General features: G+C 35.7%; 1 pseudogene; it reads left to right on the plus strand.

The window, feature by feature from the left end:
* Positions 1 to 661: 661 nt before the first annotated feature.
* On the plus strand, positions 662 to 3,642 carry LOC121993849 (annotated as a pseudogene).
* Positions 3,643 to 6,403: the final 2,761 nt, after the last annotated feature.

Genomic DNA, 6,403 nt, shown 5'->3' on the forward strand with positions numbered 1-6,403 from the left:
ACCCTAGGTCTGTCCGACACTTTAGACTGAGCAATTATATATAACAAGACTTGCCCCTGACTTGTTATATATGCTAGGATCTGGAAGTCCGACTGAATCTCATCTTGGCCGGTTGTATATTAGGGGATATTATTGTCTTTGTTGTGCGCTAAGAGAATACTTCTGGAGGATGGGGAGCTAAGACTCATTTTCCTGGACGAAATTACTCAGGTTTATCTTGTATATCTTAGCATCAAGTGGAGTGATAAGTCCTCCCAGTCCGGCCGGCTATTAGGGTTAGATGACCGTATATAGAGAGCTTTATACCTGAAGAATGGGGAACTGAGTCCCTTAAGTACGACTAGCTACTAGGTCGGTCGGTTTTATCGTGAGAGTCATAGCGCTGAGTGAAGAGTTGAGTCTTGGTCAGAATAATCCGTTCAGATACATCTATTCTGACTCTAACTCCAATGGTACCCTGACTTTGATCACTACCTCATCTTGCACTTGACTTTGATCGTCATATCACCTCTATCTCACATTGACTTTAACCGTTACATCACCTCTAAGCCCGCATATACTATACCATATCAAATACAATATATAATTTTAACCATATATGTTCATCTGAAATTATAAATACCAAGAGAAAGGAAGCTAAAGAGCACAACTTATAATTAAGATGGAGAAGCAACCAGTGACTCATGTTCTGATCAGTGATGATCAAGGGATTGTTCGTAAGTCAACAAAATATCATCCAAGCGTTTGGGGTGATTATTTCATCCAAAACTCGTCTCTCAATCTATTACAGGTATTTTATCAACTTCTTGCATTTATATATTGAGTATTCCTCACTAAGTCTTTACAATTTGAGGTCTTATTATTAGTAGAGACATATATTAGTTTGCTCGGTTCAAATAGCTTCTGATTAAATGGATATTTTTGAATATATATCTAATAATTTTGATTATGTAGGAATCCACTCAAAGGATGATAAAGAGAGTGGAAGAATTGAAAGTGCAAATAAAGAGCATGTTCAAGGAGACTGATGATATAGTGCAGCTTATGAATTTGATTGATTCAGTCGACATTCTTGGAATAGATTATCATTTTGAGAATGAAATAAGTGAAGCAATAAGATTGATCTATGAAGTTGAAGATACAAGCTATGGGATTTATGAAACTTCTCTAAGATTTCGATTGCTTAGGCAACATGGATATTATGTATCTGCAGGTAATGCTAAAAATAAGTTAAAATTATTAGACTATACTATATACTCATATTGTTATTTGTAAAATGGAGGGAAAATATAAATGTAAAATTAAAATTATATATAAATGTACTTCTTTACACATTTCGTGATAAACAATAAATATTTCTACTATATCTTAAAGAAGTTGATTGATTTTTATTATTGCAATATATTTTGATATTGAATTCTAATTACTTAAGTTTACATATTTATCCTAATAAAAGAATGATGAAACAAGAGGTGTCAATGCATTCCTTTTGGCAAAGACTAAATTGTTACCGACCTTTAGGTTTAAAATTTGTTTTAATTAAGATGAAAATCAGATTTCATATATGTATTATTACAAAAAGAACGAGGATAAAACTAGTTAAATAGTTTGCTATACTATATTACTATTATAATTACCTTTATGAATACATATTATTGATGGCTTGTCCACTCTTGTAGATACTTTTAACAAGTTCAAAGATGAGAATGGAAGCTTTATATCTGCATTGAATGGAGATGCCAAAGGACTACTAAGCTTATATAATGCGTCTTACCTTGGAACACATGGAGAGACCATACTTGATGAAGCCATGCCTTTTACAAAATCTCAACTTATATCCTTATTCAGTGAACTTGAACAATCTTTAGCAACACAGGTCACTCTTTTCCTTGAGATACCACAATATCGAAGAATTAAATTTCTCTTAGCAAGAAAATATATTCTTATTTATCAAGAAGATGCAATGCGAGATGACGTCATATTAGAACTTGCAAAGTTGAATTTCAATTTACTTCAATCTCTTCATCGAGATGAACTGAAGAAAATTTCAATGTAAGTAAATTTAAATGATTTTTAGAAAAAAAAACTTCTAGTGTTTGAATACACACCAACATTATAATCATTATATTTGCTTAAATATCTATTTGTAAATATAGTTAGCCATTTGGAAGGAATTTAAAAATAAGTAATTTGTAGTTAATAGAAATTTTTGAGTACTTATTATTTGCATGAATTTTAATTTTCATAGATTATGTTAATTGGTTACTTCTATTTTCTAATTATAAGTATTTTGTATTTAATTTGTATTTGTGACTTAAACTAATTGTTTTACTTCTTTGTCTATACTTTTTTTTTTCTTCCTATTATGACATATTTCAAGATGGTGGAATGATTTAGCACTTGCTAAATCTCTAAATTTTACTCGTGATCGAGTTGTGGAATGTTATTATTGGATTCTTGCTATGTATTTTGAGCCTCAATATTCTCGTGCACGAGTGATTTGTTCCAAAGTGATTTCTCTTCTCTCAATTATGGATGATATCTATGATAACTATGGCACATTGGAAGAGTGTACACTGTTAACTGAGGCAATCAAAAGGTTAGTTTCTCATATATCAAAATTCTAATAGTTTCTTGTTTCCTTTTATAATGTTGTTGTATTGTTTGTACACCTGAAGGACTGAAATGTTGTAAAACTAATCCTACTTAAAATGTAAAAAATAGTGTAAAATGATAATTTACCATATATATTGATTCTTTTGTGAATACCATGATCACGTGTTTGCTCATATTTCATTACATTAGGTGGAATCATCAAGCTGTTAATTGTTTACCAGAATACTTGAAAGATTATTATCTCAAGCTATTAAAGACTTTTGAAGAATTTGAAGAAGAGTTGGAACTCAATGAGAAGTACCGTGTGCTATATCTTCAATATGAAGTAAGTTGATAGGAAAGCTATAATGTCTTATGTGATCTTTAAACTTATGTACTAAGTCTGTTTTCCCATGGTTTACATAGATGAAGGCCCAAGTGATATCTTATCTTGAAGAAGCTAAGTGGGGTATCGAGCGACATGTACCATCACTTGATGAGCACTTGCATAATTCGTTAATCTCCTCTGGGTGTTCTATTTAATCTCTTGTGCCTCTTTTGTTGGTATGGGAGAAATGGCAACAAAAGAAGTATTCGAGTGGCATTCTAGTTTTCCCAAGGCCATAGAAGCTTGCTGTGTAATTGGTAGACTCTTGAATGATATAAGATCACATGAGGTATTCATTTTAGACACTTCATTTTGTAAAATAGTTTAGCAACAATTTTTGACAATTCCACTTAAAAAAATTTTAGCTGGAGCAAGGAAGAGATCATGCCGCCTCTACAGTGGAAAGTTACATGAAAGAGCATGACACAAATGCAAAAGTTGCATGCAACAAACTGCGAGAGATAGTGGAGAAAGCATGGAAGGATCTAAACAACGAAAGTCTCAATCTAACAAAAGTACCTCGGCCTATTTTTGAAAGAGTACTCAACTTCTCAAGATCAATGGAAGAAATATATAGGTATATTGATATGTACACCAATTCTGACACTACGATGAAAGATAATGTGTCTTTGCTGTTGATTGAACCTCTTCCCATATAAGAGTGGTGCTTCTTCAATAAATCATAATAGGCAACCATTATAGTGTGAGGATGCTCAATACTCAATCATTGTATGAATAAAGTAAACTCATAGTTGGATGTTTTATGAAAAAGTTATTGATATGTATTGGATATCTTATGTATGTGATTTTCTTATAAAATATGCACTTTTGGGTTGGAGATGTTAACAAAATTTCTAATTAACCTCAGTCACTATTTTTTTTCTTAAACAATAAGTTTTGCAGAGCAGTTAAAAGAATTATTAATATGAACTAAACTATGCTATGTCATTCTTATCCTATTGATTACAAAATTGATTCATGTTATGTCTTTCTTAACATATTAATTTCTTTACCATGAACATTTTAGCATACGGCATTTGGGATAGAATGTTGTAATGGATCAATCCTTAAGATATTTGTAGTTTTGATCACTTTAGAAATTTCATTTAATCAATCATTATAAAGCCTTTTTCGTTAGAAATACCAAGGAAATGATCACCCATGCCAACACAGAAAGACTTTGGCACAAGCTAATCGTTCGACTACTTAAATGATCACATCTTTGAGACATTAGTATTTGGTATGAGTAGGAGAAGCTAAACACTCAATCTCATCTATGAATCAGGTTTTGTTAACAAAGGCCCTTAATTCAATTCTTGTAGTAAAAATACAACAAAGAAAACATCCTGTGTAGAGAAATTTGAAGTACTTCCTTAGCTTCTAATACGCTTTGTAATATCTTAAACAAATCATATATTACAAAGAGATTAACTCTTTTTTTGGAACTTGATCCTGTCCGAAAATCATAAAGATGGTAAGTTGGGGATGTCATTGCCGCATTGACTGAATATAGACTCCGCTCTGCTCTGCAATACAAGAAATGTCAATGCCGAACCAGGGAAGTGGTCTCCGGCACTGACCCTCCGACACTCAAGTCAGTCACCGAATAGAGGAAAAAGATGGAGCAACAGAAGATACAAGCATGAATAGTGAATAATGTGTACCTCTGTCGGTGTATGAACCCCTTTTATATAGTGCCTTGGTATGTGACGTGCGCACTTCTCTCGAGATGTGAGCACGTTCTCCAATTGATCGTGGGGACATTCTCCAATTTATCCTATAAAAGGGCATGTCAAGATAGTGTCTCTGATATCATACCTTAACAGGGCATGCATATCCCCGACAAAACAGTAGAAGCATCTGTCATACGATCCACCGGTTGACCATATATTATGTCAGCGATGTTATCTCCCCGAAGGACACATCAATGATCCATCTGCTCAACCGAGCGGGATAGCCTCTCGGGTTGAGTTCTCCTCTGCTTGACGAGACTCGGCTACTATTTCACATGATGACAGGTCTCGATAGTTTGTTTCCGCCCGATCGAACTAACGCTCCGGTCATACGAACACTCCTCTGCTTTGTGACGATCGTTTGAAGATATTGGTTGAACGGGTGCTTCACTTGGATCAACCCTTTGCCGATCGGGCAATACATGGCGTCGGCCATTGCTGGAGAGATCTGCTTGGCCCCTCAGTGTTCGACCCTTTGCCGTTGACCTCTTTGACTTTGACCTCCACGTTGGCTGCTACCTTCGTCATTTGATCCGCACTTAGTGGCCCCTGTTGGGGATCTTGTGGCCAGCTAGAAGGGAGTTAAATAGACGTTGCCCCCAATTTATCACTTCCTACAATGGTTAGCTTGTACAGCGGAAATACAAACTAATATAAATAAGAAAGCTAAAGACAATAAGGAAAGAAAACCGCTAGCATGTTTTCTTTAACGTGATTCGGAGATTAGGGCTCCTACTCCACGACTATCCGTAAGGTGGACGATCCCTTAATCCTTCAGTGGATTAGCCCCCAGCAAACTCCGTCTATCTCAAGTCTCCTTGTGGGTCGAGAAACCTCACCACAACACTCTCCAAGACTTATTGGATAACACAAGCACTTGAAAACTAGTTGACTACTAATTAGGCTTTAACTAAGTCTAATTTTGTCACCTTAGTCAACCATCCCAAGCTCCATCATATAGAGTTTGTGGAGAAACAGTCTTGTTGTTTACCGTTACCAATCGACTGGTACTTATACTTGTCGATATGTGCCTAACCAATAGCTCTCTCAATGGCTCTTTACCAGTCAACTAATCCTTGCATCAATCGACTGGTCCCTACCGTTCGAGCACAGAAACTCTCTGTGCTCTTCCCCAGTCGACTGGTCCCAGTACCAGTCAACTAGCATAACCCTAAATCTAGGGTTTCCCTTCCCAAGTACATTTCTCTCGCACTCGGACCCTCACGACTTACTTGACTTTTCTTCGAAGCTTTGACCTCTTGCCTTCAAGTCTACTTCCTTTGGCTCTCATCCCTTGGATGCATTCAAACCCACGGCTCGACCCCAATGTCATCCTTCACGTACGCCTCAAAGTCGCTTCTCTCGGCCCTTGTCCTTGCTGCCTTATCCACTGTCCCTCGGATGCTCTATTCTTCATCGGACCCGAAGCCATCAAGAAGCCATATATGTATCCTGCAAACATGTACAGTCATATACAAATATAAAATACAAGAGTGAACCTAACTTAAACCTTTTGCCTAAATACCAAAATACATGGTTGCACGGACCATTGGGATTGCTCCAACAATCTTCCCTTTTTGATGTTTGACAATACGTTTAAGTTAGGAAAAACATAATACCAAATAAACATGCTAAAATAAATGAACTTATGTTATCAAGGTTACACACTTGGACTTACACCGCCGAA

This window comes from Zingiber officinale, chromosome 6A (genome assembly GCF_018446385.1).
Source record: "Zingiber officinale cultivar Zhangliang chromosome 6A, Zo_v1.1, whole genome shotgun sequence".
Lineage (NCBI taxonomy): Eukaryota > Viridiplantae > Streptophyta > Magnoliopsida > Zingiberales > Zingiberaceae > Zingiber > Zingiber officinale.